This window comes from Lissotriton helveticus, chromosome 5_1 (genome assembly GCF_964261635.1).
Source record: "Lissotriton helveticus chromosome 5_1, aLisHel1.1, whole genome shotgun sequence".
Classification (NCBI taxonomy): Eukaryota; Metazoa; Chordata; class Amphibia; order Caudata; family Salamandridae; genus Lissotriton; species Lissotriton helveticus.
Genome location: NC_136065.1, coordinates 364,801,040 through 364,820,519, shown reverse-complemented (window position 1 = coordinate 364,820,519; position 19,480 = coordinate 364,801,040). Strand labels below are relative to the sequence as shown.

The following is a 19,480-nucleotide window of genomic DNA, read 5'->3' as shown; positions in this document are numbered from 1 at the left end:
CACACTACTGTTGTGGTCTTTTGGTGTGAATTTGCAGGGCAGGTGCATTCAGTCAAACATATAACATATAACTGCATACGATTGTTTACTTGTTCTCTGCACTTCAACTTATCGCCCTCTGTTTGTATGCCTTCACTCTGTATTAGTCAACAACTACACAGACGGTGTAGATATTTCATTAGGACTGCATGCGATTTGCGTGCTCTTTGACTACACTTTTTGGTTTGTCCGACACTTTAATTTAATTTCTTCGTCTCAGCATGCATTTCAAGTGTGCTTGTAAGATGTATCGTTTTTTATTTTTTCTGGCGTCTTTTAATTCACCTTCTTGTAGTTTCTACGATGCCCCTTTCCACCCCCTAAATCACAACTGTACTAAAACATGTTCCTCACATTTTTATTTGGAGAATGTTGTGGGCTGCATTTCATTTTAGTTAAATCCTCTGCCCTTTACCTAATCGCCCCGTTTTATATTACTACCAGTTACTGCACAATGTGCTGCCTTTCTCAATAAACAAGTAATAATAACTTTAAAGAGATTCATTAACTTATATTATACAACTTCTTTCCAAGCTAAAACTTACAACAAGAAAAATCATATGTAGGCAATACCTATTGCATTTACCAATGCTTGTTTCAGCTCGGCTTTCTCCCTTGCTCGTTGTTTTTCCATCTTTCTCACATTTTCCGCCTTTCTGTCTCTCTTTACCACTGGCACAAAGTCTGAGGGAGAAAAAAATGACGTCCCTGCATAAAAAATGACTGACGTTGGCCCTCTGCTTTTGATGCAATGGAAAGAAAGTGCTATACAATTTCTCTTGTTGATGTTATATTCTCACCGTCGTCCCTCTCAGTTGTTGGACTTACACTGGACCACATGTATCAACAGTTCAAATAGCGATTACCTAATTGCGATTTTCTGCGAATCGCAATTAAGGTAATCTATATTCATAATGTATGAAACTCCATGAGTTTCATTTGGCGTTTCCTAATGGGTCGCAAATTGACAGACCTCATTAATATTAAGGAGGCAGGTCCCAATTTGCGACCCGTTAAGAATCGCTAAAATCACAAGGATGATGGCCTGCTGGGGTCAGCAGACACCCATGTCTGTGATGGCTTTTAAATAAAGTCATCATTTTTTTGTAAATGCAGCCTGTTTTCCTTAAAGAAAAACTGGTTATGTTTACAAAAGAAAAATGAAAAGTTTTCTTTTCCCTTTTCTTTTAAAGCAGGCATTGATCCTGCCTATTCTTAAAAAACATTTGTACCCTTCCCATGGGTTACCACCTACGTGGAGTATGTGGTAAAATGCAAATATTTTATGACCGCATTTCAGACACAAAGCATTCCTATATACCACTCCGATTTGGTATTAGAAAGGGACGTCCTAAATACGCCCCTTCCGAATACCGAAACGGTGTGTATTCGCAATTCCAAATTGCAATTCGGTAACATGTTATAGAATCGAAAAATTGGAATTCATACATACCAGAAGGCATTTTACCGGTTGCAAACGGCCAAAATTGAGCCGCTTGTGACTGGTAAAATGAATGATACATGTGGACCACTCTCTCATGTCCTTTTTCTCACTCTTGATAGTTGAGAGCTCGCTAGTCTCCCCTTGTGGTTGGCTCCTATGTGCCACAGAATGCTTAAGGTCCCCAGTATGAGTTGTTCATCCAGGCCAAACTTTTTTTATTCTTGACATTCTGGGACTTTTAGTCATGGATTTATAAACAGATGTGTCCCAAACGGCAGCGGTCTCGTTTAGTGATTGGAGTCACTTTTCTATCATTAAATGTACATTTTCTTCTCGGTTTCCCCCGGTCTGTTCGGGTATAGCTGGCCACACTTTCTTGCTGAGAAGTATGCCTCGATTCATAGTTGAGAATCTGCATAGATGTCAAGTGGCCCCATGCCACAAAGAGCTTCCAAGTTTCCTAGAATACCTCACCCAGTTAATTTATGTATTTGCTTTGCGTTCTGGGACACGCAATTCTGGTTAACACTTTATGCATGAGGAACTACAAGTACCTGAGTACAAAGAACACTGCCAGATTGCAGGGAGACAATCTAACGGCTAGAGTGGCCGCCCTTCAAGCTGGAGAGGCAGGTTCGAGTATGGCTGGAGGCTCAAGCATCCTGTTATTCTGGGCAAATCACTTGAACTCCACGGGTCAACATTTTTTTTTAATGTATCCGTGTGCAGTGGAACTGGTGCTCATCTAAAGCGGGTCGAGTTCGCGCTGTATAAAACTGCACACAAAAATACAGCTACTCACGCATATACTTCGGAAACGTGAGCGTTCTGGAGCCTATGATACTGCAAGACAGTTGCTCCGTTTTAGGCAGCATCTATCTTGTTTTTGGGATTCGCAGTTTGTTGTCGCTGTGACTCCAATGGTCCCAGTATGCACAACACATTGTACTACAAAGCCAGGACTGTCTTTAGGCGGGTCCACCTGCCAGCTCAGCTGTAAACTGAGTTGGTGTCATTTCATTTGTGTGGTTGCTGCAAGAAGCTTAGGGAGCGGGGAGGGGCGCTGGGGAGAGGGTCACGTGCTGAGTTCCTCTTTTGTGGTGAGGCAACGACCACACATCCGCGTGCAGCCTCTCAAGACTGTGACGCAGACTCCAGAGGTTTGCCGCTGCCTCAGCACATTGTGCAACTCCCTGTCTGATGCTCGCGGCCTCGCGCCGTTCTGGGTACGCCTACTGCGTGACGGGCGCGCGGGGCCGGACCGGGAGTCAGGTGACCGAGACCAGGAACTGGGAGCAGAGACACTGCCACAGGGAACGATAAAAACAGCAGCAGCCGGGGCGGGATGCAGGAGGGAGAGGGACCGCGAGGACAGGGACCGGAGCACTTAAAACAAAGCGAGGGGCTGCGGGGGCTGCGGGGGCAGAGGTAGCATGAGCGAGGTGATGAAACGACTGGATTGAAAGACCTGCCGAATCGGGTAAGAAAGTCACTTGTTCCCAGACAGAAGCCTGCCCTGTGTCATCTACAGTACAGTTTATAGGTGTAGGTAGAGAGGACAGACGTCCACCCGGCACACTCTGGGGTAGTAACCCCGCTGATTTTGACGCCCAGAGTAAGTAAGTACTCACTACCATTCCTATGTGATTCTTAGAGTTTATCCATTTGTATCTCTTCCTTGTGTGACTTTACAACTTGTACATTTGCAATGTGTTTCTATTTGTATCTCTTCCCTGCGTAACTTTATAACTTGTACATTTGCAATTTTTTTTACTGTTTGTATCTTTTATGCAACTCATGTAATCCTAAATCCTTATGTATCGCAACTGGTTCTTTCGTAAAGCGGTCTGACACCTTCGGGTAATGTTCGCGCTACCGAAAATCGCATAAAAAAAACCCAAAAACAAAACTAAGATACTAGAAGTGGGATCAGGCAGGCAGGCAGGGTGTCGGGGGCAGGTGGCGGTGCTTAGCGCTGTGACCAGTGAGGGTGTCGCAGTGCTATGCTCTTTGATTGTCTGATAACTGGGGGCAGGCCTCGGTATCGGGGCGCTGTATTAGTACATGAGGAGATAACGGAAGATTGTCTCTGTGCACACGGAGGGTGACCAGGGGGTCGGTCTCGCGGCAGTGCCCTCGGATGTTTAAAGGCTATAAACCGTGCTTGAAATAGAAATATGCAAGTGCAGGTACCCACTATCTCGGAGCACCTGCCTGCCACTGAGAATTACAGGCACTCTCCCATTCACCCCCATTTGAGAAGACTATTTCAAATGATAAAAGTGCGGGCACTCCGTACCCGAGAGTGCCGGCTCATTTAAAGCACTATATGTAAGCATGATTTTAGGGTACATGGTACTGGGCTGAGAGTCAGAGCAGCAGTACGTTTGATGTGAGGTGTTTGGGGTGAGGTCAAGTCAGGCGGGCAACTAGAGACAAATTTCGGGGGGGGGGGGCTGAAAAAATGTTGGGGGGGGGGGTTAATTCTTCCAGCCGTAACCACAGTGGCTGTAAGAAGGGATGAAAACATAACAAAAGCCTAATTTACATTTAAATGGTCTTTTACAGACCTTGCCTTCATTAAAAAGGTTTCACTTTTCCAAGTACACCAGCTTGCCAGAAAGCATCAGTACCGTTTTATTAAAACTATTCACAGTGGTCCTTTTTTAAATGAATATTGCAATTACATATACATTGTGCCAGGATTTTTATCTTTGTAGCATGTGCTCACGATAAAAGGTTTTTAAAAAAGTAACCGCTGCATCAGCTTGCCAACGCCAGACCTATTGCTTTGCCAATTGTTTATCTATAACATTCATCTCTTCTCGTGACACTGAATCCGAAACATGATTTACTAGAGAGCTACTTATGACCCAGACGGAGCTTCAAGGCGCTGTGCTGCCCTTTCCAAAAACCTGCACGCAGCCAAGGTCTAGTACCACAAATTGTCTCCATTCCTCTTGTCACATACTCCCACACAGCCATGGGCATCTATTATCTCAAGTCTTCCTATTCTTGGGTATACACCTGCAATCAGCGCCCCTCCTCGCCTCTGCTTGCAGGTTGCGACTTCTTGACACACATGCATAATGCAAAGTTGCAAACTAACAACAGGTCACAGAATAAAAGAACAGGAAAGTCTGAAGGCGTCACCTGATGCGAAGCCGCTTCGCAGCGCTGGATGTTAACTCTACCTTTATTACGGCACGAGGGTCAGTAAACAACCACTTCTCACATGTCTGCCTCGACAGTCCGCAGGGCCGAAATACCCGCCTTTACGAACGGACTCCAGCAACTGCCTGTGGGTGCCACCGGTACAACAGCTCTGTCAGCTGATAAACATCTGACTGTATTGAGTCACAAGTCTTCCCTCTGACCCACAGGTGCCTGGGGATGTTTATCAGGTATCTGCAGAGGCTGTAGTCACCTGCCTCCCCTGCTGATCTCTGAAATTCTTACTTCACCTGTGCCCCCCTTCTTGTGTACTCCGTACTCCACACCGCAGAGCACGATGCACACAGGAAAAATAGGGTACAACCAAGAAGCTTTGAGCCTTCAAAGAATAAACAGAGCACTGAGTTTTGGCACAGCCAACAGTTGCTCAAGTACTTTATAGAGTGCAGAGCCCTCAAGAGTGATCTAGTTGGACATCTCAAATCACTAATTTTAGATATGCCATATTTAAAACATATACGTTCTATAAAGCGGTTCTGAGCTTCCACCAAGACTTTACTGGGGCAGACTTATAAAACATGCACAACATCTTGGACACCTCCCCTACAGAGTTCACAAGATCCAGACTTGTCACTTGTCACTCCAGTGTTTGGTGTAGGTTTTTAATGGTAAGACCCCTAAACGTAAATGATAATACATCATTTAACGCTGTGATTTAATGTATGTCTCAGCTATCTTTGATTAATTTTATATTCTAGTTTATTAATGAATAGCCTTTTATTTACTAACGGGGAACAGTGTACAATGTTAAGATCATAACTCAGTCAAGGTGTAATTAAAAAGTGCTGGTGACCAGGACTGCAGTAGGGTGATAGAACATTGAAAATGCTCTAAGGCAGTCGCGAAATTTTCATAAAAAATGTACTGGCTCTTTCCAGCCTTAAAAGTTTTACTCTTTAAGAGAACACTCTGAGAGCTTTCTGCCGCATGTAGTAAGTTATATGCCCATCTTATTACATTTGCCAAAGATCTAGAAAAGCGCTAACTATAATGAGCTCTAAATGTAGTGCTTGTACTGATATGGCTTGGCTCATAGTGGTTCTCTAAGGGAGAAGCTTCCCTTCATTTAAATTTTATATTGACCACTTATTTATAGAAATATACTCTAGTGCATATGACAGAGTGGAGAGTATCTTTTCTCGATAGATTTCTAGAAGGGAATGAAAGTGTCTCTTTCCCAAAGAAGGATAAAATCCTTTTACATCACTTACATGAGCTATAGCCTTGAACTCCATATGTAAAAAGTGAGTGGTCGTTCCTAATGTTTGTGAAAAGACTTTCGGAAGTCACTGTGTCGGTGGATGGTTTTCACAAAATAGAGGAAAACTCTTTTTCTTAAAAACCCCTCACTCATCACCTAGTGATGACATGCTTCATCATCGGGGTCCACCCTAATGACCTAGCGTCATCAGGGTGTGCTTCAACACCTGATTGCAGTGGAGCTCCACTGCAATCAGGTGTTGAAGCACACCCTGATGACGCTAGGTCATTAGGGTGGACCCCGATGATGAAGCATGTCATCACTAGGTGATGAGTGAGGGGTTTTTAAGAAAAAGAGTTTTCCTCTATTTTGTGAAAACCATCCACCGACACAGTGACTTGTGAATTCTCACTGGTGGTACTCCTTCATTTTTGTTTTTTCTACTATTGTATCCAGGGGTACAGGAGTACTCCCCGTTCACTCTGGTGAACATAACCCTTGCTCTCTCCATTGTTTCTGTATGTGAAAAGACTTTCTTCAAATAGGTATACGTCCTTGATACCTCAACTGGTATCCTGCGCAATTTTCAGTGGAAGTGACAATCGTGTTTCCTCCCCCTAAACGATACCACTTTTGTCTTAGAAATGTTTACTTTAACCCCATCGATGCTCATGACGAGCTGAGCTCGTCATGAGGCACGGCGCTCTGGTGCTCATGACGAGCTCAGCTCGTCATGAGCCGTGGAACGCTCGCATGCGGGGATAATTCCCCTGCTGTGCTGAGCGTTCCACGGGAGCGGGTCTGCTCATGACGAGCTCAGCTCTTCATGAGCACACGAGCGCCGTGCCTTATGACGAGCTGAGCTTGTCATGAGCATGCGGGCGCTGCGCTCCCCCCCCACCCCCCGCCCCCCGCACGGAAGGGGTTAAAAAAAATAGTTTTCAGTATATCTGAAGAGTGTGTCCATGTTACATTTTAGACAAAAAGGTGTGAGCTAAAAAATGACCACATCATCAGCGTACATAAAAACATACAAATGTGTGATGCAGTTTTTGGAGGAAAGTTGTTTACTTTTAAGGAACAATCGGGTAAATCGCGAAGAAATAGTGAAAACAAAAGAGTAGCCAAGAGACATCACTGCTACAAGCCATTTAAAGTAGAGATCTTGAGTCAGTCCCTTATCCCCCCCCATTTGTACTCTACACCAGGTTGATGAGGGAAACGCAACTATTAGTCTTAGAAGAGCACATGGGGATCTCCATTTTCTTTAGTTTCCTCCACATGGTGGGTCTTTCTACCCAGTCAAAGGCTGTTGAAATGTCAACAAACTTGCTATATACCACTTGCGATGTATTCATCACATACTTGTCAATTATCCTTATATCAGTCGATCTGAGTCCGCAAGCGCACAATAAAGCACCAAGCCAAATATTTGTTATGGAATGAATGTCCAACACAACACACCCATTGGACAGTCGACAACCATTCATCTTCTTGGAATGCAAAGAATGGTGATAAGTCTGGCTCACTCGGAATCAAAATGTATGTAGCAAATACTACAGGCAAACTCCGGCACAGTAGGGCACCCAAGGGTTCTCCGTAACATCAATAGGAATCATCACTGAGCACTACAAATAACAGGTTACAGTTAGAAAGCCAAGGGCCCTGTGGAAAGGCATCACCGTAATGCTGAGAGTGTAAGGCATGGCAGGCACATACTACACAGACGCTGATAACATAACAGCGGCAGTTGGTTGAGTATCTTGCACCAACAGAAGGTAGGTGCTACAATGTTTTTTTTTCCCTCCAACTTTTAGGCTAGGCCACAGAAGCAGCTATTGGGTGCTGGACAAAGGCAGAACAAGCAGCTGAGGGGTGTTGTCCACTCACGGCCACTAAAGGTGGCAAATCCTCATTTTTCTTTTTAGTTAGTTGTTCAGCTGACAAATAGGCTCATTAGCAGCTATAGTCTATTTAAATTATGCTTGTGGGTTTAAGAAGATGTTCAAGAGGAACTTCGTGTACGCAAAAGTCAGATTCCAACCTTTCCGAATACCTTTCATCTTCAGAAGTACTTGACGCGGAAGCAATTTAGTAGAGATGTTCTATGGCATCTCTCAGGCAGTATGTATAGGTCTGTGTTCACTGTACATAGGGACACTGAAGTCAATCTTCACTCTACATAGGGACGCTGTAGCATATATATGCCTATCTTTACTCTAAATAGGGACAATGCAGCATCTATAGGTCTATCTTCACTCTACTCAGGGGTGTTGCAGCATGTATAGGTCTTTGTTCACTGTGCTTATGGGTGTTGCAGCATGTATAGGTCTTTGTTCACTGTGCTTATGGGTGTTGCAGCATGTATAGGTCTTTGTTCACTGTGCTTATGGGTGTTGCAGCATGTATAGGTCTTTGTTCACTGTCCATAGAGGTGTTGCAGCATGTATAGGTCTTTGTTCACAGGGGCTCTGCAGTATGGTTAGGTCTTTGTTCACTGTTCATAGGGGTGTTGCAGCATGTATAGGTCTATGTGTGCTTTACATAGGGACACTGTCTGCAGCATGAATAGGTCTGTGCTCACTCTACATAGGATTTTTGCAGCATGAATAGGTCTATGTTCACTCTACATAGGGGCACGGTCTGCAGCATGTATAGGTCTATGTTCACTCTACATAGGGGCACTGTCTGCATCTTGTATAAGTCTATGTTCACTTTACATAGGGACACTGTCTGCAGCATGTATAGGTCTATGTTCACTTTACATGGGGGCATTGTCTGCAGCATGTATAGGTCTATGTTCACTTCACATAGGGGCACTGTCTTTAGCATGTATAGGTATATGTTCACTTCACATAGGGGCACTGTCTGCAGCAGGTATAGGTCTATGTTCACTTCACATAGGGGCACTGTCTGCAGCATGTATAGGTATATGTTCACTTCACATAGGGGCACTGTCTGCAGCACGTATAGGTCTATGTTCACTTTACATAGGGGCATTGTCTGCAATATGTGTAGCCCCCAGTAGGTCTATGTTCACTCTACATATGAACATTGCAACATGTATGGATCTATTTACTCTGTACATAGGGACATTGCAGCAAATATAGGTCTATGTTCACTTTGCATTGGGGTATTGCAGCATGTATAGGTCTATGTTCACTCTACATAGGGACATTGCAGCTTATGTAGGTCTATGTTCACTCTACACAGGGACAATACAGCATGTATAGGTCTATGTTTACTCTACGTAAGGGCATTGCAACGTGTATAGGCCTATGTCCACTTCTACATATGGACATTGCAGTGTTACTAGGTCTATGTCCACTCTAGATTGGTATTCTTGATGAGGCCGATAACTGGAAAACACTATCTGTGAGAACCTACACTAGTTGAGAAATGGAGGTTTGAGTTGCACTGAAGCTAGAAAGACCGACTGGTGAAATTGCAGGGAGGCCGAGACATTAATTATCAAACAACCAGCAAAGGCAATTGAAATCTTCCAAGATGTGTAGCTCCTTGAGGTGAGAAAGGAGTTCTTGACAGGCACGTAAGAGCACAAATCCATTGAGTCATTGAAATAACAAAAGCAGCAGCATCCTCTCTTGGAGCTACACTGAGCAGAGAACACAGGCTTTCTAGTGCTTGGGCTCACGAGCTTCCATGAGAGGCAGCTGCAAGGCTCATCCATAGATTCTGCAAAAGGAAGCCTGAAACCCAGTTTTTTTTAAATAGGTGCCTGCTTCTGAATGCAAAGGCTGCCCAGTCTTAATTCTACCTCGTGTGTCTTTCACCCCCTCTTTACACTTGCATTCTCTTATCTTTATCTCACTCGTGTAGATCTCTTTTCATCCATGTTTTCTCCCTTTGTCACTGTTTTTCAACCTGTCACTCTTCCTCTCGGTCAAAGTCTTCTAATGAAAATTAAGTCCAGAGCAACAAAGATGATTGCCTGTGCCCGACACACGGTAGCACCAACACAATTTAAGCACTGCTGAGATTCGTGTTCTCAGAACCAAAAAATAATTAAACTCAGTCCAAGAGCTGGTCTGAGTAGAAAGGATGTGCCTTGTCTCCTCTGGCGAAGAACACAGCTTAAAGTGTGGTTATATCCGCAAAACACCAAGTCGGTTATCAATACTCTTGCAGTGGACGTGAATTGAAGCGGATTTTACACCCCTTCTCATCACATTTGATACAATATGTTTACAATGAATCCACCCCAAGTAGCTTCTCATTTTACCATAGTGGTCCTTACTTCTAATGTGCAAATATATCTTCTTAAAACGGAATTATCACCGCAAATGTTGTTGTGCTGGTATTTCTCAGAGCGTTTTAGTCTATATTCAACCCTTCCTTGGGAGACCATCAAAACTCCATTTGTATTTCCTTAGTGCAATAATGCATGTGCCCATTCAGTAAAACATGGGTACTCGCAAGCATTTTCCAAGGGGCCAAAAAGTATGTTCTGATGTGACCGAAGGCCACATCGATGCCAGCGGGGTGGTGGCTGGGCGGGGAGTGGCGGTAAGATGAGTGTAGTGGAAGTGAAGGCTATGCATCCATTGCCTGAATACCACAGTATGAAACTAGTACAACCTGGTATTCATCTCTTTTCCCCACCATACCAAATTGTGTAATCTACCGTGACCCCGTGCATATATGATATATTTCCATACGGGGAACTACAGTTTCTATAAACATCCCTTGTGGGCACATGATATCGCTGTGCCTTAACATCAATGCTGCTTTAACGCAGACTTGCCCCAGACTGTCTAGGTTGTGTACTGCGCTGCTTGTATACTGGTAGCACTTTCCATTTTCTTGGGGGTGGGTACAAGTAGCTAGCAAGTAATTTGCTGGCTGGGCACTGCGTGCTTCTGTAGTACCTAGGCACCGTCGCTTTCTATTTCCTCTACAGCACTGTCAGAATGTTTTTTTTATGATTTTTATATACATACATCAAAAACAAAAGTTGTAATATGAGTTCCCCGCCCCTGAGGGTACAAAGTATAACGTTAATAGTGTACATTTTCGGCAGGGTTCCCTTGTGCTGGTTATAGGTTGATGGTAGGATAACGGATAGAGAAGAGGAGGAAAAGAGAAAGTAGGAATAAACGTTCACATCTGTGCCACGTTGACAGTAAACCAGACTGTTATCTCTGCACCTTCCATCACATGCTGTTTTCTTCCTGTCAATCGGTCTTCCTTAAGCTCCCAGTTGAGCCCTCGTGAGTATCTCCCACACTCGGTTGCTGCATTTCCTGCGTATCTTATCTCCTGAAGGCCTCTGTTTGGGTTGTCCCCAAATGAGCATCAGCCTGATCCCTGGAAGCCATAACGTGATGGGTTTGTGGAGTTTCCTGTATGGAATGCCAGCTACCAGTTGCTTCTCCTCCTCCTGTTTCCTGTCATGAAATATTCTCCCCATTCTGACCTTGTACTTTGATTCAGGGTGCTGCGAGGTCAGCCGTTCTACCACGTGCGGCACATGTGCCCTATCAGTTAATTTCACTAATTTCATGCTACTGATAAAAGCGTTTCAGTCCGTTTCTGAATTGCGCAAGAAAACAATAGCTGGACAAAAGTTGACTGGAAAGCCCAGCCTACGTTGTGTTTTGCTGATATAGCCACAAATCAGGCTGTGCTTTTTGCTCATCGCCAGCAGAAATAGGGCACACCCTTTTCACTCGCAGCTCTAGGACTGGGTGTAATTCTTTTTTGCTTCTGAGAGCACGAGTCTCAGCGGTGCTTAATTTGTGTTGGTGCTAGCAGGTGGTGGGCAGCAGCACTCATCTTTAGGGACTGGGACTTATTTTTCTTCATCCGACTCAGAGAAGGAGTGACAGATTGAAAAACAGTAGCAAGGGAAGAAAGTATGGCTAAAAAGGGAACTTCAAGTGTGAGATGAAGAGAGAGAAGTGTGGAAGAAGAGGTAGAATCAAAACTGGGAGGCCTTTGTTTTCAGCAGCAGGCACCTATTAAAAAGAACGTTGGGTCCCTGCTCGTTTTTAATCAATTTAATCCTTGGGTTTCATGGTTCACATTTCATCTTGGAGCATCCATGGATGAGACTTGCAGTTGCCTCTCATGGAAGCTAGTGCGCCCCAGGTGCTAGGAAACATGTGTCCTCTGTTCAATGTAGCTCCAAGAGAGGCTGCTGCTGCTATTTCACTGAGTCAAGGGATTTGCCCTCTTACGTGCCTTTCCAATAACCCTTCCTCACCTTATGGAGCTACATAACTTGGAAGATTTCAATTGCCTTTGCTAGCTATTTAATGTTTACCGTTTCAGCATTTCTTGGCGATGGGGGTATATTCCAAGGACAGATAATAGAAAATTAGTGATAGGAAGCATAATAACGTTAATAGCTTATTTTTTCAAATTGTGCTATTCAAACCCGTTAAGCCCGCAGGGATGTGTCCATCATATAGGCCTCGCTCATTATTTATTTATTTATTTAAAAAAAAAGAATCTTTTTATTTGAATAACCAGCTCCATAACATTGCACATCAGTCAGCAACGGAAGTTCATTGACAATTACAAATAAAATCAACCACAGGTTCCCTAGAAATTATTAGACCCACCTACAAAGCTAGAGCCCCTCAACAGACATTGAAATAACCCCAATGATCCTCCAATTTTAAACACATCGAAGCAGACAAATTGTAATCATCATCCACAATCCACTTCCCCCCCCCCCCTCCTCTTCCCGCTAGGTCTTCATTGCGCCCCTCCCTATTACAGCCGCTGCCCAAGGGATGCCACAAAACCACAGTGTGCAGTGCTCAGACATGGAATACAAATTTCCACACAGACCACCCCTCAATCATGCGCCTCATCCGTCTGCGAATCCAACCACTCTCCCCTATACCTCCTCCAAGCCGCCCATATTTTCTCCCATTTCTTAGGGCAACCTCGACTTTTATAAATAACCTTTTCGGCCCTTTGGCACAAGTCCAAATCCCAAGTTCAAGTTCAGAAATTTGTATAGCGCACTACTCACCCATAGGGTCTCAAGGCGCTTGTGGGAGGGGGTGCATTATTTATCGAATAGCCAGGTTTTAAGTTCCTTTCTGAAGGAAATGTGGTTCTGTGTGAGGCGGAGGTGAGTGGGGAGAGAGTTCCAGGTCTTGGCTGCCAGGTAGGAGAAGGATCTTCCTCCCATGGCGGATCTGTGGATGCGCGGAACTGCGGCAAGCGCTTGGCTGGAGGATCTTAGTTGGCGGGTGGGTGTGTAGAAGGACAGTCGTGTGTTGAGGCATTCGGGTCCTAGTTTGTAGAGGGCCTTGTGAGCGTGGGTGAGGAGACAGAACGTTACTCTCTTGTTGACGGGAAGCCAGTGGAGGTCTCTCAGGTGGCCGGTAATGTGAGCTTGGCGAGGGATGTCCAATATGAGTCTGGCCGATGCATTTTGGCTGCGTTGGAGTTTTTTCTGTAATTTGGCTGTGGTTCCGGCGTAGAGGGTGTTTCCATAGTCCAGTCGGCTAGTGACCAGTGCGTGGGTGACCGTCTTTCTTGTTTCGGTGGGGATCCAACGGAAGATTTTTTTGAGCATACGGAGTACGTTGAAGCAAGAGGATGAGACGGCGTTAACTTGTCTGGTCATCGAGAGGGAGGAGTCTAGGATGAAGCCCAGGTTGCGTGCGTGGTCTGTGGGTATGGGTGCTGTGCCCAGAGCCGATGGCCACCAAGAGTCGTCCCAGGCAGAGGGTGAAGATCCTAGGATGAGAACTTCCGTTTTGTCTGAGTTAAGTTTTAGGCGACTGTTTTTCATCCATTCGGCTACTTCTTTCATGCCTTCATGAAGATTGGTTTTGGCGGAGTTAGGGTCTTTGGTGAGGGAAAGGATCAACTGGGTGTCGTCAGCGTAGGAGATGATGTTGTGTTGTCGCGCGATGGATGCGAGGGGACTCATGTAAACGTTGAAGAGGGTGGGACTGAGTGATGATACTTGTGGGACTCCGCAGATGACTTCGGTGGCCTCTGATTTGAAAGGGAGGAGTCGGACTCTCTGGGTTCTCCCGGCGAGGAACGAGATGATCCAATCCAAGGCTTTTCCTTGTATTCCGACGTTGCTGAGGCGTTGTATGAGGGTGCTATGACAGACTGTGTCGAAGGCGGCGGAGAGGTCGAGTAGGATGAGGGCAGCTGTTTCTCCGTTGTCCAGTAGCATTCGGATGTCATCTGTCGCTGCAATGAGGGCGGTTTCGGTGCTGTGTTTGGCTCGAAAGCCGGACTGTGAGGGGTCGAGGAAGTTGTTGGATTCAAGGAAGGCGGCGAGCTGGCTATTGACGGCTTTCTCAATGACTTTGGCTGGGAAAGGGAGGAGGGAAATGGGGCGGTAGTTCTTAAGTTCAGAGGGGTCAGCTGTGGGCTTCTTCAGGAGGGCAGTGAGTTTGGCGTGTTTCCAGCTTTCTGGGAAGGTAGCGGATTTGAAGGAGCAGTTGATGACATCACGGAGATGGGGTGCGATGGTGGAGTCTGCTTTGTTGAAGATGTGGTGGGGACAAGGGTCGGTTGGAGATCCCGAGTGAATGGAGTTCATCAGGCGGACGGTGTCTTCAGTGGTGATTGGGTTCCAGGCGCTAAGGTTGTTAGAGAGCGGTTCGGTTTTGGAAGAGGGTGGGGTGGGCTGTTCTTTCGAAGTGTTCTTAAAGCTGTTATGTATGTCGGCGATTTTGTTGTAGAAGAAAGAGGATAATGAGTCGCAGAGGTCTTGGGAGGGAGTAATGTCGTTTGAGGCTGCGGTGGGGTTGGTAAATTCTTTGACGATGTTGAATAGTTCCTTGCTGTTATGGGTGTTGTTTTTTAGTCGATCCTTGAATGCTGATTTCTTGGTGGATCGGATCAGTTGGTGGTGTTTGCGGGTGGCTGCCTTGAAGGTGGTCAGGTTGTCAGTGGTTGGGTTTTTTCTCCAGGTTTTTTCGAGAGTACGGCATAGTTTCTTGGAGTTCTTAAGGTCATCGTTGAACCAGGGGGCCTTTTTGCTACCTTGTTTGATCTGGTGGTTTCTTAGGGGTGCTAATTCGTCAACGCTGTGAGTGATGCATTGTTTGAGTTTGGTGGCATCTTCGTTTGGGTCTGATGAGAGGGCTGGAGAGTTTTGGTTGAGCAATGTGATGAGTTGGTCGGTGGTGATATTGTTCCAGTTTCTTCGAGGAATAGGTTGTGGGGGGTTGTGAGTCGTGGTAGTTTTGTAGCTGAAGTGAACACAGCTGTGGTCCGTCCAATGGAGAGCTGTGGTGTGATTGAAGGAGATGTGTTTGCTGGAGGTGAAGATAGGGTCGAGCGTGTGTCCGGCTAAGTGGGTGGGGGTGTCAACAAGTTGTTTGAGTCCGAGATTGGCCAGGTTGTCCAGAAGGGTGGTGGTGTTGCAGTCGTTTTTCTTTTCCAGGTGGAAGTTGAAGTCTCCCAGTAGAATGTAGTTCTCGGAGGGGAGGGCATGTGGGCTGATGAAGTCAGTGATGTCTTCGCAGAATTGTTTACGGGTTCCTGGTGGTCTGTAGATGAGGGTGCCTCTAAGAGTGGTCCTGGGGTCGGTGTGGATCTGGAAGTGGAGGTGTTCGGCGGTTGCAAGGTAGTCGTCGAAGCTGGTCGTGATTCTGATGGTGTTCTTATGAACGATGGCGATGCCGCCTCCTGTTTGGTTGGTACGGTCTTTTCGGATGATCTTGTACGCGTCTGGGATGGCTATGGCGATGTCGGGTGCTGATGATGCGTTCATCCAGGTTTCTGTAAGGAAGGCGATGTCCGGTGACGCAGTGTCGAGTAGGTCCCAGAGTTCTGTGGCGTGTTTGTGGATCGAGCGGGTGTTTAGCAGGATGCATTTCAGGTGGTTAGAGTCGGAGCTGTGTTTGGAGGTCGTGGATTTGGTGTGGGTCTTGATGCAGGCGAACTTGCAGGAGTGGCAGGCGAAGGGACCGTGGGTACGTCCTGGGGCAGCTTCGTAGCATTGTGGTGTGCGTCCGGGGTTAAGGGCTAAGAGGGTGGCTTGCGGGGGACAGGGGTCTGGCGCTGGGCGCGGTATAGGCGCGGACGGGCGTAGACGGGCTTACCTTAGGCGCACCTTCGGCGCGCATGGGGCACGACCGCTGCGCGTCAACGCTGCGCGCAAATGCAACTGTCATATGTGGATAGTGGAAGGGGAGGGGCGAGGGAGGAGCAGCAGGGAGGCGGGAGGCGGGGTGGAGAGTCGGGGAGGGAAGGCAAGACAACAACAACAACAATCTGAGCAAAATGGCAGTAAGCCAACAGCGATCCGGGTTGGGGGCACAGAGAGTGTGAAGAAACGCGGTAAAAATAAAGACACAATCAGGCACAATGCAGTATCAGGCACAGTACAATTAATGCAGGCAGCACCAATAGAGGAGCGTTGCAGCGCGCTATGGGACACTAGCGCTATGCTAATTAGTTAAAGCGCACGAGGGTGAATTATAAATAAATATATTATGCTTCTTAGTTGCGGTGGTCTACAAGTAACGATACCCGTCTGGCATGTAGTTAGGGAGCAGCGTGAAGAGGAGCGACCGCTTCTGAGAGTTCAGGACGGTCACCCCGCTCCCACTCTTCCACCGTAGACAAAAGATCACTTCCCCATAACCTTGCGATATTTCTCTTGGCCACCATACTCGCCAAAGCTAACCATAGTTTGTCCCATTTCGGCCAAGTGATGTCATTAGTGGACCCCTAAAACATGCCATCTGGCTTCCAGCGGAACATCCTCTCCCACCACCTCTGACATGCCTGCTAGTCTGGACCAGTATCCCCTGATTCTGGTGCAGTACCACAGTATGTGGAAGAAGGTCCCCTCTTCACCACACCCTGTGTGCAAAAACGTGAGTCTACATAGCTAATTGTGTATTGCGTCATTCGTGGGGTGTAGGACCTATGCAGGATGCGCAGCTGGACGAGCCTGAACCTGGCGCGAATCGCCACTTGTTGGGACACTGCAGGGCCTCCCCCCAATCGTCATCCTCCAACATCCCCAGGTCTGATTCCCACTTTTCCCACAGGGGCCCTAGTGTGTCTGATGTTATTAATAAGCTTCCTGTACGTGAGGGAGATAGCTTTGTCAAACATAGGGTCCAGCAGTAGTCTGTCCTCCAGCGGAGCATATTCAGGAAATTTCTCTGCTTGATTCAGGTGTTGATGCAGGGCATGCCTAAGCTGTTGGTAGTGTAAGAACTCCCCATTCCCCATCTGAAATTCAGCCTGCAAGTCTGCGAATCCCACCATCTCCCCCCGTTTCCAAATATCCCCCAGCACATCAATACCAATCAGGCTCCACTGACGCAGATCCTGCAATTTCGCCACTTCAGGTAAGAAGGTCCCGGCCCACAGAGGAGTCTGTTCCATAAGTTTTGCCTCCCATCCTAATAATTTTGTCGCCCGTTTCCACACTCCAACCACCACTGCCGTTTGGGGAGGCAGAGGTCGACTGCGCCTACCCCTAGTGTATAGAGCTGCTAAGTAGGTACCGCTGCCAAAGGCTAACTGATCCACCCTGTAGGCTGGTTCCTCCAAGGGGGCAAACACCCACCCATTGACATTAATTAACTGTGTCGCCCAGAAATATAGGCGGACATCCGGTACAGCCAGTCCTCCCTCGTAGGGCCCACACTCCAACCACCACTGCCGTTTGGGGAGGCAGAGGTCGACTGCGCCTACCCCTAGTGTATAGAGCTGCTAAGTAGGTACCGCTGCCAAAGGCTAACTGATCCACCCTGTAGGCTGGTTCCTCCAACGGGGCAAACACCCACCCATTGACATTAATTAACTGTGTCGCCCAGAAATATAGGCGGACATCCGGTACAGCCAGTCCTCCCTCGTAGGGCCCCCTCTTTTGCTTCTTAAGAGCTATTCTTGGACACCCACCACTCCAAAGCAGGGAACGTTTCTCCGATTCAATCGTCCTGAAAACCTGTTCTGGGACCGGGAAGGGCTTATTCTGCAGAGCATATAGCAGGCGGGGGAGTGCCATCATTTTAAATAAAACGGCGCGGCCCATCAAGGAGAGCGGGAGTGACCTCCAATGCTCCACGTCTCCGCGAAGTCATTCCAGTTGCACCGACACATTCAGGCGCAGGAACTCCGACTCAGACTGCGTGACCCAGATTCCTAAGTATCGGAATACCTCCTTTAGGCCAAGCCACAACAATCTACAGACAGCTGTGGCTGCGACCCCACTAGTACATGCCTCAGGGACTTTCCCCAATTTATACGGTATCCGGAGTAGGTACCAAACTCGCGCAGAATTTCCATCAGCCTCTGAATGGAAGCGGCCGGCGCCGGCCTCTGAACATGCAGGAGTATGGCATCAGCCTCCCAGGTCTATGCCCCATACCATGGGGTCCACCCGTACCCAGTGCACCAACGGCTCCAGCGCTAAAGCGAACAGGGTGGGAGAAAGGGGGCAACCCTGACGTGTGCCCCGGCTGAGGTGGAACTCCCTTGACAACACACCATTGACACGGACTCAGTATATAACAACCTTACCCATGCTCGAAAATGGTCTCTGAAGCCCATTTTCTCCAGAACTGCGTATATATACTGCCATTCTATACTGTCAAAAGCCACATGGGCATCGAGGGATAATAAGGCCGCCGGCACCTCAGGTCTCGCGGACACCTCCTGTAAAACCCCGAACAGGCGCCTTCGATTTAATCGTGTGCTCCTGTGGGGCATAAAGCCTGACTGGTCCGGGTGGATCAATGACTGGATAACCGCCCCAGTCTCGTGGCCAGGATCTTTCCAAGTACCTTCGTTTCAAAGTTAAGTAGAGATATGAGTCTGTAGGAACTGCACAGATCCTGCGGTTTACCGGCTTTATGGATTACAACGATCGTTGCAGACCGAAGATCCTTGGGAAGTCTCCCAACCTGCTTGGCCTCGTTAAACATGCGCAACATATGAGGTGTGATTCTACTTGCTAAGCAACCAAATGCTTCAGCCGGAAACCCCTTCCCCGCCTGCATGTCTCCCATGGCTTCTTCCACCTCCTTAACTGTTATCGCGGGCTCCAAGATGTCCTTATCTGCCAGTTCTACTGTAAGGGAGCTAGAAAATCTCGGCACTCCTGCTCTCGCCTAGTAGTGTGTGACCTATAAACTGCCTCATAATACTGTGCAAATTCCTCCGCTATCCCCTTACCCGTGTCCTTCACAGTCCCGTCCATCCGTTTAATCCCTGGCACCCAGTTACGTTCTCGATCCCGTTTCTCCAGCCACGCTATCATTTTGTTGGCCTTATCCCCCAAGTCATACACTCGTCTCTGGACAGCCAGGGCGGGTGTTTTCGCTTGGTCAGTCCCCCCTCCAGCTTCCTCTAGGGCCTGGAGTTCCAGTTCTAGTTTGTCAATTTGCGCAAATGTGTCCTTACGCCGTTTTCCCACCTCCGCATGCACAAAACCCCTGGCTACGGTCTTGTACGCCTCCCACACTATTCCATGAGAGCTGACGGATCCTACGTTATCAGCGAAGTATTGGTCTACCCGCTCCCTGAACACCTCCTGGAACTCCTGATCTTTAAATAAAAACTTATCAAGTCGGGGGGGTTAGTCC

General features: G+C 47.1%; 1 protein-coding gene across 1 annotated transcript in view; it reads left to right on the top strand.

Moving 5' to 3' along the window:
* The first annotated feature begins 2,757 nt into the window (after window positions 1-2,757).
* Window positions 2,758-19,480, top strand: part of SLC66A1 (solute carrier family 66 member 1) — a 98,813-nt gene continuing 82,090 nt past the window's right edge. Inside the window, exon 1 of the mRNA XM_078642493.1 lies at window positions 2,758-2,963. The gene's annotated coding sequence lies outside the window, so the exon portion shown is untranslated. The remainder of the gene's footprint in view (window positions 2,964-19,480) is intronic.